The 18,931-nt window shown below is 47.2% G+C and overlaps 2 pseudogenes; one reads left to right on the forward strand and one right to left on the reverse strand.

Annotated features, from left to right (window-relative positions):
* Nucleotides 1-3,799: 3,799 nt before the first annotated feature.
* LOC133053777 (PI-PLC X domain-containing protein 1-like) lies at nucleotides 3,800-8,079 on the reverse strand (annotated as a pseudogene).
* An 86-nt stretch (nucleotides 8,080-8,165) lies between these two features.
* LOC133053778 (PI-PLC X domain-containing protein 1-like) lies at nucleotides 8,166-13,331 on the forward strand (annotated as a pseudogene).
* Nucleotides 13,332-18,931: the final 5,600 nt, after the last annotated feature.

Genomic DNA, 18,931 nt, shown 5'->3' on the forward strand with positions numbered 1-18,931 from the left:
TAACCTGGAAGAAATGGACAGATGCTTAGAAAAGCTCAATCTTCCAAGACTTAAACAGGAAGAAATAGAAATTATGAACCACTCAATTACAAGCTCCAAATCGAAGCTGTGATCAACAAATTCCCAAAAGGAAAAAGCTCAGGACCAGATGGCTTCACAGGCGAATTCCATCAAACATTCAGAGATGAGCAAATGCCTATCCTTCTAAAACTCTCTCAAAAAAACTGCAGAGAAAGGAACACTTACAAACTCATTCTACAGGACTACCATCACCCTGATACCAAAACCAGACAAAGACAAGACCAAATAAGAAAACTACAGGCCAATATCACTGATGAACATAGATGCAAAAAATCCTCAGCAAAATTTTAGCACACAGAATTCAACAACACATCAAAAACCATGATCAAGTTGGCTTTATTCCAGGGATGCAAGGATTCTTCAATATTCGCAAATCAATCAATGTGACACACCATATTAACCACAGGAAAGCTAAAAATCATATGATAACCTAAATAGATGCAGAAAAAGCCATTAAATTTTAAAATTTTCAATTATTAAATTAAAAATAAATAAACTTTAAAAAGAAATAAACTAAAAAAAGGAAAAAACGTTGAAATAACTCAAATGTCCATCAACAAGAATAAATAAAACAGGCAATACAAAATTATTTGGCCATCAAAAGAATGGAGTTCTTATAAAAGCTATAACATGCTAGAGCTCTGAAAAGATAATGTTAATTAAAAGAAGCCAGGAACAAAAGGCTCTGTATTGCATATTCTGTTCGTGTGAGCACGTGTGTCTCAGATTAGGTAATTCTCTAAAGACTGAAAATAGAGGAGTGAATGCAAGGGCCCAGATGAAGGGGGAAATGGAAAATGACTGCCAACTGGAGAGTGTTTCCCATTGGAGTGATGAAAATATTCTAGAATGAGGCTGTGGTTATGGTTATTCAACCTATGAATAAGTTACAAATCAATGAATTATACACCTTAACTAGTAAATTCATGGTACAGGTACATCATGTCAATGAATCAAACTTTTTTTTTTTTAACTACTGAAATTAACTTCTGTCCAGGAATATTATCCTTCAAAAACAAAGGAGAAGGAGATATTCTCACAGGAACACAAAATTGGGGAATTCATTTTCAGCAGATACCTTGTCCGTAAGAAATGTTAAAAGAAGTTATTTACACAGAATAAGATGATATTTAAGAGAAACTATGAGTTAAGAAAGAGTGTTATGTTGAAGTTTGACAGAAAACAACAAAATTCTGGAAAGTAATTATCCTTCAATGGAAATTTAATTGAAAAAAATAAACAAAGGCAAATTGAGATGAAGGTTTTCTTCTTATTATTAATTGGTTAAAGATAAATGCTTCTTTGGGTTTCTCTGTTTTTCACTGATTATGAATCTTCATAGTTAAAGTGGGTTTCACATATAAAAGATCCAGTTTCACTCAGTGGTAAAGAATCCGCCTGCAATGCAGGAGCTGTGGCAGGTGCGAATTCCATCTCTGGGTCAGGAAGATCCCCTGCAGGAGAGCATGGAAACCCACCCCAGCATTCTTGCCTGGAGAATCTCCGTGAACAGAAGAGACTGGTGGGTTTACAGTCCATGGGGTGGCAAAGGGTTGGACACGACGGTGCAAGTAAACAACAGCAGACACACATTCCTAATAGAAACTCTGAAGATACTAAAAATAGATGAGAAAATTCTCAGCCTAAACAAAGGAAAACAAACAAACAAAAATCCTAGATTGTAAAGCTGAGTTAGAAAAGGTTTTAGGCAATAAAATATCTCCCAACACTAGTGTAAACAGTGTGTTCCACACAAGGGAGAGGAGTCATTTTTAATACTCACTCAATAGAAAAACATTCTAGTTACATTCATAAATTAAAGGAAATGAAAATGTCCAGAAAACATTGTATAAAATCTACTCATCATTTTGTATCTAATTTTAGCGTCCAACTAATAAAAATAAATAAAAAAAAACAAACATTAAGGGAATTTTTAAGAAAAAACGTCTGTGAAAATTTAAGCAGCCTCCAAGGAAAAGAGTTGGACACGACTGAGTGACTGAACTGAACTGAAGCAGTCCCAATGAATGTAAATTTATTTTCTTTTCTCCATAGGCTCAAAGTAATTGACAATTAAGAATGAATTTCACTTTAACACATATTTTTCAATTTCACCAGGATGTTTTATATACAAATATAAGATTTTTCAAGCTAAAAAGGTTTGTACCTTACAGTGACTATTTTGTTTCACTGACTTAGACATAAAGACACATTGTGTGTCTCTATCTTGACCATTTTTGTGGTATCACTATGCATTTAGAATCAACTGTTTGAATGTGGGTCTGTGAAGTTCTCAGGTCACATACTGTTGAAGCCTAGCTTGAAGGATCTTGAGCATTATCTTGCTAGCATGTAAAATGAGTGCAGTCATGTGGTAGTTTGAACATTGTTTGGCATTGCCCTTCTTTGGGATTGAAATGAAAACTGACCTTTCTCAGTCCTGAAGCCACTGCCAAGTTTTCCAAACTGGCTGGCCTATTGAGTGCACCACTTTAACAGCACTGTCTTTTAGGATTTGAAAGCTCTCAGCTGGAATTTCATCACCTCCACTAGCTTTGTTCGTACTGCTGCTTCCTAAGGCCCACTTGACTTTGCCCTCCTGGATGTCTGGCTCTAGGTGAGTCATCACACCATCGTGGTTATCCAGGATAATAAGATCTTTTTTTTAAATTTACAGTTCTTCTGTGTATTCCTGCTACCTCTTCTTAATCTCTTCTGTTTTAGTTAGGCCCATAACGTTTCTGGGCTTTATTGTGCCTGTCTTTGCCTGAAATGTTCCCTTGGCATGTCTAATTTTCCTGAAGAGATCTCTAGTCTTTCCCATTCTACTGTGTTCCTGTGGTTCTTTGCTTTATTCAAATCCCTTGTGAGTATACTCTGGAAGGGACAAATAGACTCAAGGGTTAGGCCTGGCACACACGGCACCAGAAGACCTATGGATGGAGGTTCCCAACATTGTGCAGGAGATGGTGATCAAAAGCATCCACAAGAAAAAGAATTGCAAAGAGGCAAAGTGATTGTCTGAGGAGGCCTTACAAATAGATAAGAAGAGAAGAGAAACGTAAAGCACACATGGAAAGATATAGCCACTGCCATACTGCCTCCCCCACCTCCCGATCTGGGGGTCACCGTCTGCTGCTCTCGGTGCCAGGGGGAGGGGACAACCCAGACTCTCCTATGGGGAAGCCATGGACTGGGTGTGTCTCCCTGAGGATGTGATTGTATAAATCATGCACTCACCTTTAATCATCACCTCACACCCTGCATTCGCCAAGAGACACATGGAGGACCGAGGAGACCATGGACCCTGCTATCTGGCCACACCTCTGCAGTCTCCAACGTTCAGTGGACGGGCGGACGGATGACCAGCCCCGCAGGACAAGGCTGAGAATAGCCTCCACAATACCCAGCTCCTAAATGTGCCATTCATCAGCCCCAAGGCGGCTTCCGGTTTAGGCTGGTGACGGCACACGACATGACTGAGACGCAGCCCCCGTGATGCCCAGCTCCACCCACGCGCCGTCCGGCGGCCTCGACGCACCTTCCAGTTCAGCAAGGTGACGTCACAGGATTTGAACAAGGAGTGGCCTCCACAATGCCCATCCCCTCAGTGCGCCGTCCTTCAGCCCCGAGGCGGCTTCCAGTTCAGGCTGGTCACATCACAGAACGTGACTGAGACGCAGCCTCAGCACTGCCAAGCTCCAGATGCGCCAGTCCGTTAGCCCCGGAGCAGCTTCCAGTTCAACTTGATGACATCGCCAACAAGCCCGACAGCCCAGATGAAGTCGCCTGCGATGGTGTTGGTATAGCCGGCAGCTGACCCCGGGCACTGGCCCCGCACCCATGCACAAAGGTAGTGGAGCCAGGGACCAGGCCGGGTGGATGAGGACAAGCTGCAGGTTCTCTGTGAGGTTGATGCCGGCCATGAACAAAAGAGGGGCTGCAGTTCATGGTGCGAGATGTGGGGTCCGGTGCCCACGTGTGCAGTCACTAACCCATGGAGTCATGTGGCCAACCAAACCGTGTGGTCACCGGCTCACATGATTGGTCACCCACCCATGGGGTCACTAACCTGCGAGGTCATGTGGTCACCTGTCCACATGATTACCCCCTCACGCCATCACGCACCCACGTGGTCACCCACTCACTGGGTCAGCAACTCACATGGTAACCCACCCTGCAGGCAGGATCTCAAACCGGTCACCCACCCACACACTTACCCACCCACACGGTCACCAACCCACACATCTCCTGCCCATGTGAACAGTAACCCATGGGTCACCTGCCCACGCAGTCACCAAGCTGTGCCATCACCCACCCAGACTCTGCCCTCCTCTGTGGTCAGAGATTCAGATGTCCGACAGAGACCCAAGTTCAGACAGCAGGGACTCACAGGGGTGTTGACTGATGAATTTCTCCTGTTACAGAGGGCAGGCGGGCTGGACAGTGACCCCAGAGATGTCCACGTCCTGACCTCGTGTGGTGGACACAAAAATGTCCGCACGGATGTTCACGTCCTGTCTACATCCTGACCCCCTGTGGTAGACACAGTAACATCCCCAAGGATGTCCATGCCATGGTCCCCAGGTGGTGAACAGAATAACGTCCCCCAGTAAGTCCTGTTCCATTTCTCCTCTTGAACCCAAACCCAGCCCCATGTGCTAGGATATGCGTGTGACCAGGTGTCCTGGTATGAAGGCGGCACTCACCTGGGTGGCTGCAGCTCTTCATGTGCTCCAGGTAGTGGACGAGGTCTAGGTGCTTCACCTGGTTCCCCCACCAGTAGGGGATACCAGGCCACAGTTCTGCATGCTGACTCATGGATGCCTCGTCCTTGTATGACAGGATGACCTGCTGGCCCCGGGACCACGGCTGGCACAGAGTTGGCACCTCCTGTGGGGAGAATCATCCAGGTGCCCATGAGACGTGTGCACAGGGGTTATTGGGGTGCCTTGTGACATGATGTGTCAGGTATTGGGGGTGTCCCAGAAGCTACAGCAGTGTGTGGATTATTGGGGTGTCTATGAGCAGTGATGGACTGGTTATTGGGTTCTCTGTGAGAAGAGACAGTCAAGGGTGGAATAATGGCATGTCTGAGTAGAGACACTAGTGGGTAGATTACTGGGGTGTCTGAGTGGAGAAGGTGGTGGGTGGGTTATTGGGGTGTCTTGAGCAGTGATTGGTAGATTTTTGGGGTGCTTGAGTGGAGACAGTGGTGGGTAGATTACTTGGGTGTCTTGAGCAGTGATGGGTCAATTATTGGGGTACATACCTGAGTGGAAACAGAGGTGGGTGGATTATTGGGATTTCTGATAGGAAACGGCGGTGGATTACTGGGGCTATTGAGGCGTGATTGATGGATTTTGGGAGTGCCTGAATAGAGACCGGGCAGGGTGCATTATTGGGCATGCCTGTGACCAGTGATGGGCTGGTTACTGGGGTGTTTGAGTGGAGACAGTGGTGGGTGGATTACTTGGGTTCTGTGAGCGGCGTCACCTGGTATCTGAATCAGCCTCATGCAGCGAGCAGATAGTTGGATTACAGTGAAACCAAGTGCTCCCGCTGCCAGGAGCATGGGGAGCCTGTGGCCCCTGCACACCCCACGGAAACACAGCATGTACCCAAAGATGTTCTTGATGCAGCCCATCAGGTACTCATGCAGGTCCTCCATCATGCCCTCGGAGTTCCTACATGACAGGATGACCTCCTGGGGATGGTTCTCCAGCCACTCTGAGATCTCCGTGAGGGCGTTCTGGATGGGGGTGGAGGAGAGGGGCCTTGTAATGAGAGACAGAGGGGCGTGGGTGGGGACTTCTCCCCGCACAGCCCCTCTACAGATGGGTTGGGGATCTTCACACACAAAGACATAAAGCATGGTGCCTGCTCCCAAGGGACCCAGCCTCTTCTGAGTGGCAGTGGGGAGCTGTGGCATTGCTCTGGGGTATGTGTATGTGTGTGTGTGTGTGTGTGTGTGTTTCTGTGTGTGTATGTAGATGCTCTGGTAGGTACAGGTGCACACGCATGTGTGCATGTGTTCAGGGTCTGTGTGTGCACAGATATGCATGTGTGTGTGTGTCTGTGTGCACAGCAGCAGAGAGCAGTGCTTATTATACTGTGTGAAGTCAGTACTCCAGGGAGCGTGGGAGGCCAGCGGCCAGAGTGAAACATTAAGTGACTTGTCCAGCAGCCGAGAGAATGGACTGGACACCCCAAAACTGGTAGACACAGGAAAAGATGTGTCAGGGACCTGGTTTAGCCAAATTCTGGGAGACACCCCAGAGTTCTGGGGTACAGCTGTGGGTTCAGAAGTGCATGTTGGTCAGGAATTCTGAGTGCCTGATGCCAGAGGTCAGCCCTTTCCTGCCAGAAGTGGACGTCTGTCTGTACCCTTAGAGATCAGTGTCTTCTAACGGGAGTGGACCTGTGTTGTCCCCTTAAAGGTCAGCCTCTCCTGCCTGAAGTGACCGTGTGTCCATCTGAGTGGACGTGTGTCCATTCCCTTAGAGGTCAGCATCTCCTAACTGGAGTGGACCTGTGTTGTCCCCTTAGAGGTCTGCCTCTCCTGCCTGGAGTGACCAGATGTCCATCTGAGTGGACGTGTGCCCATCCCCTCCGAGGCCCTCCATGTCCTGCCTGGACCAGACGTGGGTGTCCCTGGCTGGCGGACCCCCATCCATACCCTCTGCCCCCGCCCCCACCTCCACGAGGGCCGTCGTGTACACCATGTGGCCAGGGTGCAGGTTCCCCTCGGTGCCCTCCTCTGTGTGCACCATCTGCAGGTCCTCATGCCCAGCATCCAGCTGATTCGTGATGCTCAGCACCTGCACACAGAGGTCGGTCACCTGTGCTGGGCACAGAGGGCAGCCCCCCCTCAGGGGCTGGGCATGCACTGAGGATGCCCAATGAGGGCCACATCGTCCACTGAAATCAACAGTGTTGGTGCTGCCCTGCTTCTGGGAACAGGGTTGAGGCCCTGCTTCTGGGAACAGGGTCTCCAGGGTCACTGGTCACATGGAGCACACAGCCCAGGTCCAGATTGTGGTCTTGGGGGCAGTGTTCTTGCAGAGTCCAGCCTCACCCTCCTCTCAGGCAGTCCCTGGGTGGAAGCGCCCTGTGGGTTCAACAGCCCAGGCTCCAAACACCCAAGCTGGACCCTTGGACATGAGGACACACAAGACCCATGGTATCAGAGTCATCCTATTATAACTTTCCCCCCTCCACAGTAATAGTCCCCCACTACAGTAAGGGTCCTCCTTGATTATGAATCCCCTGTCCACAGTAAGGCTTCCCTGGTGGCTCAGCTGGTAAAGATTCTGCCTGCATTGTGGAAGACGTGGGTTCAGTCCCTGGGTTGGGAAGATCCACTGGAGAAGGGAAAGGTTATGCACTCCAGTATTCTGGCCTAGAGAATTCCATGGCCTGTCTAGAGTCAGACATGACTGATCAACTTTCACTTTCTCCACAGTGACATCCCCCCTACATGGTCATAGCCCTATTTATTGTTGTATCTCCCCTCTATCATATTAGTCAGCTCTCTACAGTAATGTTGCCCCTTGTACAAATAAAGTCCTACCTCTATGTAATCACCCCCTCTCTAGAATAATAGTCCTTCTCCCTGAAGAGCTCATCCTCCTGTAATACTCCCCTTTCCTCGTCACAATAACCTTTCAGAATAAAAGTCTCTTCTCTAATCCGAATAGTCAACGAGATGCAAGTAGAGCACACAGCAAAACAGTATGTCAGAACCCCAAGCACCACGCCATGGGGACCCCTGTGGATGTGTGTGCCCCGCCACATAGGGCTCCTTTGGTGTGTCTGTGTCACCATCCTGGGGACACCTGAGGGTGTGTGTCTGTCTTCCCCTCACAGAGGAGACCTCCCCATAATACAGGTCACCTGCCTCCTGGGTGTCCTTTCCACAACTCTCCACCTAGCACAGGTCACCTGCCCACTCCCGAGTCGTCCTGTCTCCACATCCCTGGACCTCTGTTCCATCATAATCCGGGTCAGGGTGTCACAAGCGCTTCATCTTCCCATTTGCACTGGCCTGAGATGGTGGTGGGTTCACTGTGATGGGAGGAATAATGTCCCATCGCCTGTGGACACCAATCCTGTACTTGCAAGACACTCTCCCATCTCCCAGGCACATAGGTGTGGGTCACCTGTCCTCTCTTCCTTGTCTCTGAACCCCAGCTGTCTGGTTTCCCAGTGCAGATTCAGGAGTGCTCAGCAGTAGTGCCACCCAGCCGCGAGGCCTCGGACAGCACCCCAGGGAGCAAGCCGGGTGCCCCTGCACACCCTGATGGCGCTTCCTCCTGTGAGTCAGCCGCCCCCTCTGAGTTCTCAGCCCACTCAGGTGAGCAGGTGGGGCGCGTGCCGGTGAGGTCAGGTTCTGCCCCCGCCGGCCCACAGTGAGACACTGGAGGAGGCCCCGTGTGACCTCATGAGGTAGACTGAGGTAGAGAACCCACCTGGGCCCAGGTTCCCCCAGGAGCAGGGGCCCACCTGGAGGGGACAGATGGCTGTCAAGCACAGCTCTTGCCTTGGTAATTGCTTCCTCCTTGGAGATCCCTGGCTGCTGGAATCCTTCTCAGGGGATCTGATGGGCAGAGAGCCAGGGCTGGAATATGGGCAAACCTCATTCCTGCTTGCATCAGGTGCCTGCAGCCTGGCCTTAAGAGCTCACACCCAGAGGAGGGAGTGAGCAGTAGGGCGTCCACCAGAACCTGGGAGTCCTGCAGGACTGGGGTCCCTCTGCTCTGAGGGTCCCTTGGTGCCAGGGTCTCTCTGTTCTATGTCCCTCCAGGGCAGGGTCCCTCCATCCTGGGGGGCCTCAGTGCCGTGGTCTCAAGTGGTATGGTTGCCAAGGAGAAGTGGGCTGTGTGCGGGGTGGGGGACATGGGTGGTGGTCTTTCAAGGGGTGTTGAAGGTCATTTGCTGCAGCAGCACCTAATTTAATCCTTGTAGAGGTGGATGGCAAGTGCCTGTGTGTAGCTGACAATAATCATATGAGTCTTTGCTTTTTCTTTTAATTTGGATTGGGTGGGGGCACTGTGACTTCCTTTCCCATTTTTTCCCCATGTTTTATCCTCATATTTTTTTTGTCCGTCATGACTCTCTACAGAGAACACAGTACCATTTTCTGCTACTAGTTTATGTTAATATTAGTTTTTTGCTTTTTCTTTTATTTTGGATGGAGAGAATCTATTATTTTCTTTCCTTTTTGTTATCCTTATGTTTTCTTGTTTTTCCATTATGACTCCTTGTAGAGGACACAGTACATTTTCTGCTACAAATTTATATTAGGGCTTCCTTGTGGCTCAGTTGGTAAAGAATCTGCTTGCAATGCTGGTGACATGGGTTCGATTCCTGGGTTGGGAAGATCTCCTGGAGAAGGGAATGGAAACCCACTCCAGTAATCTTGCCTGGATAATTCCATGGACAGAGGGGTCTGGTGGGCTACAGTCCACTGGATAGAAAAGAGTTGGAAACAACTGAACAACTTTCACTTTTCAATTTATGTTAGTTATTTTTTGCTTTTTCCTGTCTTATTTGTGTGGCAGACAGATGTTTCTTCCTTTCGTTCTCCCCGCTTGATTCCTTCTTGCCTTTCCTAGTACTGTTTCTGGGGGTGGGCACAGACCTTTGTGGGTCTTGTGTGTCCTCATGTTCAAGGGTCCAGCTTGGGTGTTTGGAGCCTGGGCTGTTGAACCCACAGGGCGCTTCCACCCAGGGACTGCCTGAGAGGAGGGTGAGGCTGGACTCTGCAGGAACACTGCCCCCAAGATCACAATTTGGACCCGGGCTGTGTGCTCCATGTGACCAGTGACCCTGGAGACCCTGTTCCCAGAAGCAGGGCCTCAATCCTGGCAGCACCAACACTGTTGATTTCACAGTGGACGATGTGGCCCTCATTGGGCATCCTCAGTGCATGTCCAGCCCCTGAGGGGGGGCTGCCCTCTGTGCCCAGCACAGGTGACCGACCTCTGTGTGCAGGTGCTGAGCATCACGAATCAGCTGGATGCTGGGCGTGAGGACCTGCAGATGGCACACACAGAGGAGGGCACCGAGGGGAACCTGCACTCTACCACAGGGTGTACACGATGGCCCTCGTGGAGGTAAGGGTGGGGGCAGGGGGTACGGACGGGGGTCTGCCAGCCAGGGACACCCACGTCTGGTCCAGGCAGGACGTGGAAGGCCTCTGAGGGGATGGGCACACGTCCACTCAGATGGACATCTGGTCACTCCAGGCAGGAGAGGCAGACCTCTAAGGGGAAAAGACAGGTCCACTCCAGTTAGAAGATGCTGACCTCTAAGGGAATGAACAGACATCCACTCAGATGGACACACGTCCACTCAGATGGACACACGGTCACTCCAGGCAGGAGAGGCTGACCTTTAAGTGGACAACACAGGTCCACTCCCGTTAGAAGACATTGATCTCTAAGGGGATGGATACACTCCTCCTGGCAGGAGAGGGCTGACCTCTGGCATCAGGCACTCAGAATTCCTGACCAACATGCATTTCTGAACTCACACCTCTAGCCCTGGCCTCTGGGGTGTCTCCCAGAATTTGGCTAAACCAGGTTCCTGACACGTCTTTTCCTGTGTCCCATTTTGGGGTGTCCAGTCCATTCTCTCGGCTGCTGGACAAGTCACTTAATGTTTCACTCTGGCCTCGGCCCCCAGTGCCCCCACCACAGAACCTAATGACCCTTGGAGGTTCCGGCCTGGGCCTCACTGTGAATGTACCCTGCTGGCCTCCCATGCTCCCTGGAGTACAAACTTCTCACAGTATTATAAGCACTGCTCTCTGTTGCTGTGCACACACACACACATGCATATCTGTGCACACACAGACCCTGAACACATGCACACATGTGTGTGCACCTGTACCTACAGGAGCGTGTACATACACATACAGAAACACACACACACAGACACCCCAGAGCAATGCCACAGTTCCCCACTGCCACTCAGAAGAGGCTGGGTCCCTTGGGAGCAGGCGCCATGCTTTATGTCTTTGTGAGTCAGGACTCCCCAACCAGTCTGTAGTTGGCTGTGCTGGGGGAAGTCCCCATCCACGCTCCTCTGTCTCTCAATACAAGGCCCCTTTCCTCCACCCCCTCCAAGAACGCCCTCCTGGAGATCTCGGAGTGGCTGGAGAACAACCCCCAGGAGGTGGTTATCCTGGCATGCAGGAACTTCGAGGGCATGATGGAGGACCTGCACGAGAACCTGATGGGCTGCATCAAGAATATCTTTGGGAACATCCTGTGTCCCCGTGGGGTGAGCAGGGGCCACAGGCTCCCCATGCTCTTGTCAGCGGGAGCACTAGGCTTCACTGTAATCCAACTATCTGCTCGCTGCGTGAAGCTGATTCAGACTCCAGGTGATGCTGCTCACAGAACTCCAGTAATCCACCCACCACTGTCTCCACTCAAACACCCCAGTAACCAGCCCATCACTGGTCACAGGCATGCCCAATAATCCACCCTGCCCGGTCTCTATTCAGGCACTCCCGAAATCCATCAATCACGCCTCAAGTTGCCCCAGTAATCCACCTGCCATTTCCTATCAGAAATCCCAATAATCCACCCACCTCTGTTTCCACTCAGGTATGTACCCCAATAATTGACCCATCACTGCTCAAGACACCCAAGTAATCTACCCACCACTGTCTCCACTCAAACACCCCAAAAATCTACCAATCACTGCTCAAGACACCCCAATAACCCACCCACCACCTTCTCCACTCAGACACCCCAGTAATCTACCCACTAGTGTCTCTACTCAGACATGCCATTATTCCACCCATGACTGTCTCTTCTCACAGAGAACCCAATAACCATTCCATCACTTCTCATAGACACCCCAATAAACCACACACTGCTGTAGCTTCTGGGACACCCCCAATACCTGACACATCGTGTCACAAGGCACCCCAATAACCCCTGTGCACACGTCTCATGGGCACCTGGATGATTCTCCCCACAGGAGGTGCCAACTCTGTGCCAGCCGTGGTCCCGGGGCCAGCAGGTCATCCTGTCATACAAGGACGAGGCATCCATGAGTCAGCATGCAGAACTGTGGCCTGGTATCCCCTACTGGTGGGGGAACCAGGTGAAGCACCTAGACCTCGTCCACTACCTGGAGCACATGAAGAGCTGCAGCCACCCAGGTGAGTGCCACCTTCATACCAGGACACCTGATCACACGCATGTCCTAGTGCAAGGGGCTGGGTTTGGGTTCAAGTGGATAAATGGAACAGTACATATTAGGGGACGTTATTCTGTTCAACACATGGCGAACAGGGCATGGACATCCTTGGGGATGTTACTGTGTCTACCACAGGGGGTCAGGATGTAGACAGGATGTGAACATCCGTGCGGACATTATTGTGTCCACTACACGGGGTCAGGACGTGGACATCTCTGGGGTCACTGTCCAGCCCGCCTGCCCTCTGTAACAGGAGAAATTCATCAATCAACTCCCCTGTGAGTCCCTGCTGTCTGAACTTGGGTCTCTGTCGGACATCTGAATCTCTGACCACTGCAGAGGCCAGAGTCTGGGGGGTGATGGCACAGCTTGGTGACTGCATGGGCTGGTGACCCCATGGGTTATTTGTCACATGGGCAGGAGATGTGTGGCTTGGTGACCCTGTGGGTGGGTGACCATGTGGATGGGTGACTGGTTTGAACTCCTGACAGCAAGGTGGGTTACCATGTGAGTTGCTGACCTGGTGAGTGGGTGACTGCGTGGGTGGGTGATGGTGTGAGGGGGTAATCATGTGGACAGGTGACCACATGACCTCGCAGGTTAGTGACCCCATGGGTGGGTGACCACATGGGTTGGTGGCCACTTGGAGGGATCACCACATTATGAAGTGACCCCGTGGGTGGGTGACCGACCATGTGAGTCGGTGACCACATGGTCTGGTTTGTCACATGACTCTGTGGGTTAGTGACTTCACATGTAGGCGGCTGACCCCACAGCTGGCACCATGAACTGCAGCCCCTCTCTTGTCCCAGGCAGGCTGTTCATGGCCGGCATCAACCTCACAGAGAACCTGCAGCTTGTCCTCATCCACCCGGCCTGGTCCCTGGCTCCACTACCTTTGCGCATGGGTGCGGGGCCAGTGCCCGGGGTCAGCTGCCAGCTATACCAACACCATCGCAGGCGACTTCATCTGGGCCGTCGGGTTTGTTGGCGATGTCATCAGGTTGAATCAGAAGCTGCTTCAGGGCTGACAAATGGCACGTGTCTGGAGCTGGGCATCACGGAGGCTGCGTCTCAGTCATGTTCGTGTTACCAGCATGAAACGGAAACCGCCTCGGGGCTGACGGACGACGCACTGAGGGGATGGGCATTGCGAGGCCACTCCTGGTTCACATCCTGTGACGTCACTGGGTTGAACCGGAAGCTGCGTCGAGGCCGCCGGAAGGCGCGTGGGTGGAGCTGGGTATCACGGAGGCTGCGTCTCAGTCACGTCCTGTGCCGTCACCGGTCGAAACCGGTAGTCGCCTTGGTGCTGATGGACGGCATGTTTAGGAGCTGGGCATTGCAGAGGCTATTCTCAGCCCTGTCCTGCGGGGCTGGTCATCCGTCCGCCCGTCCACTGAACGATGGTGACTGCAGAGGTGTGGCCAGGTGGCAGGGTCCATGGTCTCCTCGGTCCTCCGTGTGTCTCTTGGTGAATGCAGGGTGTGAGGTGATGATTAAAGGTGAGTGCATGATTTATACAATCACATCCTCAGGGAGACACACCCAGTCCATGGCTTCCCCATAGGAGAGTCTGGGTTGTCCCCTCCCCCTGGCACCGAGAGCAGCAGACGGTGACCCCCAGATCGGGAGGTGGGGGAGGCAGTATGGCAGTGGCTATATCTTTCCGTGTGTGCTTTACATTTCTCTTCTCTTCTTATCTATTTGTAAGGCCTCCTCAGACAATCACTTTGCCTCTTTGCAATTCTTTTTCTTGTGGATGCTTTTGATCACCATCTCCTGCACAATGTTGGGAACCTCCATCCATAGGTCTTCTGGTGCCGTGTGTGCCAGGCCTAACCCTTGAGTCTATTTGTCCCTTCCAGAGTATACTCACAAGGGATTTGAATAAAGCAAAGAACCACAGGAACACAGTAGAATGGGAAAGACTAGAGATCTCTTCAGGAAAATTAGACATGCCAAGGGAACATTTCATGCAAAGACAGGCACAATAAAGCCCAGAAACGTTATGGGCCTAACTAAAACAGAAGAGATGAAGAGGTAGCAAGAATACACAGAAGAACTGTAAATTTTAAAAAAAGATCTTATTATCCTGGATAACCACGATGGTGTGATGACTCACCTAGAGCCAGACATCCAGGAGTGCAAAGTCAAGTGGGCCTTAGGAAGCAGCAGTACGAACAAAGCTAGTGGAGATGATGAAATTCCAGCTGAGAGCTTTCAAATCCTAAAAGACAGTGCTGTTAAAGTGGTGCACTCAATAGGCCAGCCAGTTTGGAAAACTTGGCAGTGGCCTCAGGACTGAGAAAGGTCAGTTTTCATTTCAATCCCAAAGAAGGGCAATGCCAAACAATGTTCAAACTACCACACGACTGCACTCATTTTACATACTAGCAAGATAATGCTCAAGATCCTTCAAGCTAGGCTTCAACAGTATGTGACCCGAGAACTTCACAGACCCCACATTCAAACAGTTGATTCTTAATGCACAGTGATACCACAAAGATGGTCAAGATAAAGACACATGATATGATTTTATGTATGTTTAAGTCAGTGAAACAAAATATTCACTGCAAGGTACATACTTTTTTGGCTTGAAAAATCTTATATTTGAATGTAAAATATCCTGCTGAAATTGAAAAATATGTGTTAAAGTGAAATTCATTCTTGTCAATTATTTTGAGCCTATGGAGAAAAGAAAATAAATTTACATTCATTGGGACTGCTTCAGTTCAGTTCAGTCACTCAGTCATGTCCAACACTTTTCATTGGGTGCTGCTTAAATTTTCACAGACTTTTTTTCTTAAAAATTCCCTTACAGTTTTAACATCTTAATTAGATATAAAATGATCAGTAGATTTTATACTATGTTTTCTGGACATTTTCATTTCCTTTTATTTATGAATGTAACTAGAATGTTTTTCTATTGAGTGATTATTAAAAATGACTCCTCTCTCTTGTGTGGAACACAATGTTTACACTAGTGTTGGGAGATACTTTATTGCCTAAAACCTTTTCTAATTCAGCTCTACAATCTAGGATTTTTGTTTGTTTGTTTTCCTTTGTTTAGGCTGAGAATTTTCTCATCTATATTTAGTATCTTCAGAGTTTCTGTTAGAAATGTGTGTCTGCTGTTGCTTACTTGCACCGTCGTGTCCAACTCTTTGCCACCCCATGGACTGTGAGCCCACCAGTCTCTTCTGTTCACGGGGATTCTCCAGGCAAGAATGCTGGGGTGGGTTTCCATGCTCTCCTGCAGGGGATCTTCCTGACCCAGAGATGGAATTCGCATCTGCCACAGCTCCTGCATTGCAGGCGGATTCTTTACCACTGAGTGAAACTGGATCTTGTATACGTGAAACCCACTTTAATTATGAAGATTCATAATCAGTGAAAAACAAAGATACAGAAGCCCAAAAAAGCATTTATCTTTAACCAATTAATAATAAGAATAAAAACCTTCATTTCAATTTGCATTCGTTTATTTTTTCAATTAAATTTTCATTGAAGGATAATTACTTTCCAGAATTTTGTTGTTTTCTGTCAAACTTCAACATAACAGTCTTTCTTAACTCATAGTTTCTCTTAAATATCATCTTATTCTGTGTAAATAACTTCTTTTAACATTTCTTACAGACAAGGTATCTGCTGAGAATGAATTCCCCAATGTTTTGTTCGTATGAAAATATCTCCTTCTCCTTTGCTTTTGAAGGATAATATTCCTGGATGTAGAAGTTAATTTCAGTAGTTTAAAAGAAAAAAAAATACATTTGATTTATTGAAATGTTGTACCTGTAGCATGAATATACTAGTTAAGCTGTATAATTCATTGATTTATAACTTATTCATAGGTTGAAGAACCACAACCACAGCCTCATTCTAGAATATTTTCATCATTCCAATTGGGAAACACTCTTTTGCTGGCAGACATTTTCCATTTCCCCCTTCATCTGGGCCCTTGCATTCACTCCTCTATTTCCAGTCTTCAGAGAATTACCTAATCTAAGACAAACGTGTTCACACGAACAGAATAATGCAATACACAGCCTTTTGTTCCCAGCTTCTTTTAATTAACATGATCATTTCAGAGCTCTAACATGTTATAGCTTATATAAGAACTCCATTCATTTGATGGCCAAATAATTTTGTATTGCATGTTTTATTTATTTGATCACCAGTTGATGGTCATTTGAGTTATTTCAATGTTGTTTTCCTTTTTTAAGTTTATTTCTTTTTAAAAATTTTTAGTTTAATAATTGTAAAATTTTAAATTTAATGGCCTTTTCTGCATCTATTTAGGTTATCATATGATTTTTACCTTTCCTGTGGTTAATATGGTGTGTCACATTAATTGATTTACGAATATTGAAGAATCCTTGCATCCCTGGAATAAAGCCAACCTGATCATGGTTTTTGATATTTTGTTGAATTCTGTGTGCTAAAATTTTGCTGAGGATTTTTTGCATCTATATTCTTCAGTGATATTGGCCTGTAGTTTTCTTATTTGGTCTTGTCTTTGTCTGGTTTTGGTATCAGGGTGATGGTAGTCCTGTAGAATGAGTTTGGAAGTGTTCCTTCCTCTGAAATATTTTTGAGAGAGTTTTAGAAGGATAGGCATTTGCTCATCTCTGAATGTTTGATGGAATTCACCTGTGAAGCCATCTGGTCCTGGGATTTTGTCTTTTGGGAATTTCTTGGTCACAGCTTCGATTTGGAGCTTGTAATTGGGTGGTTCATAATTTCTATTTCTTCCTGTTTAAGTCTTGGAAGATTGAGCTTTTCTAAGCATCTGTCCATTTCTACCAGGTTATCTATTTTATTGCCATAGAGTTGTTCATAATAGTCTCTTATAATCCTTTGTGTTTCTGCATTTTCTGTTGTAATTCTTCGTTTTCATTTCTAAGTTTGTTGATTTCATTCTTCTCTCTCTGTTTCTTGATGAGTCTGGCTAAAGGTTTGTCAATTTTGTTTATCTTCTCACAGAACCAGCTTTTAGTTTCTTGACCTTTGCTATTGTTTCTTTCATGTATTTTTCATTTATTTCAACTCAGATCTTTATGATTTCTTTCCATGTACTAATTTTGGCTATTTTTTTGTTTTGTTTTTCTTTATCAGTTGTTTTAGGAGTCAATTGAGCTTGTCTATTCAATGATTTTCTTGTTTCTTGAGTTAGGATTGTATTGCTACAAACTTCCCTCTTAGAACTTCTTTTCCTGCATCCCATAGATTTTGAGTTGTTGTTTTTTCATTGTCATTTTTTTCTAGAAAATTTTCGATTTCCATTTTGACTTCTTCAGCAACCTGTTGGTTATTTAGAAATGTGTTGTTTCATCTCCCTGTGTTTGTGTTTCTTACAGTTTTCTTTTTTTCTCCTAATTGATATCTAGTCTCATAGTGTTCTGGTAAGAAAAGATGCTTGATACAATTTCAATTTTGTTCATTTTACTGAGATTTGATTTGGGACCCAAGATGTGGTCTCTCCTGGAAAATGCTCCCTGTGCACTTGAGAAGAAGATGTATTCTTCTCCATTTGGATGGCATGTCCTGAAGATATCCATGAGATTCATCTCATCTCATGTATCATTTAAGACATGTGTTTCTGCATTAATTTTCTGTTTTGATGATCTGTCCATTGGTGTGAGTGGGGTGTTAAAGTTGACTATGATTGTTTTCCTGTCAATTTCTCTTTTAATGTCTGTTAATGTTTGTCTTATGTATTGAGGTGCTCCTTTGTTGGGGGCATAGATGTTTACAATTGCTATGTCTTCATCTTGTATTGATCCCTTCATCACTATGTAGTGTCCTTCCTTATCTATTGTAATCTTCTTTCGTTTAAGGTCTGATATGAAGATTGCTATTCCATCTTTCTTTTGATTCCCATTTGCATGGCATATATGTTTCCATCCTGTCACTTTCAGTCTGTATATGTCTTTAGGTCTGAAGTGGGGTTCTTATAGACAGCAGGTACATGGGTCTTTTTCTTTTAAATTAATGTATTTATTTTAATTGGAGGCTCCTTACTTTGCAGTATTGTGGTGGTTTATGGATATATTGAGCTGAATCAGCCATGGGCATACATGTCTTCCCCATCGTGAAACCCTTACCGCTTCTCTCGCCATCCCACCCCTCAGGGTTTCCCCAGTACAGCGGCTTTCAGTGCCCTATGTCATGCATCAAAGTTGGGACAGGTGATCTATTTCACATATCGTAATATACATGTTTCGCTGCTAGTCTCTCAAATCATCTCACCCTGGCCTTCTCCAACAGTGTCCAAAAGTCTCTTCATTATATCTGTGTCTCTTTTACTGCCTTGCATATGTGGTGATCATTACCATCTTTCTAATTTCTATATATATGTGTTAATATACTTTATGGGTCTTTTTCCTTCTAACATACTTCACTCTTTATAATAGGCTCCAGTTTCATCCACCTCATTAGAAGTGATTCCGATACGTTCTTTTTAATAGCTGAGTCATGTGTATCATGGTTTTCTTTTCCATTTGTATGTTGAAGGACATCTAGGTTGCTTCCATATCCAAGCTATTGTAAACAGTGCTGTGATGAGCATTAGGGTACTCATGTCTTTTTCAGTGCTGGTTTCCTCAGTGTGTATGCCCAGCAGTGGGAT

This window comes from Dama dama, unplaced genomic scaffold, assembly GCF_033118175.1.
Source record: "Dama dama isolate Ldn47 unplaced genomic scaffold, ASM3311817v1 ptg000270l, whole genome shotgun sequence".
In the NCBI taxonomy this organism is placed as follows: Eukaryota; Metazoa; Chordata; class Mammalia; order Artiodactyla; family Cervidae; genus Dama; species Dama dama.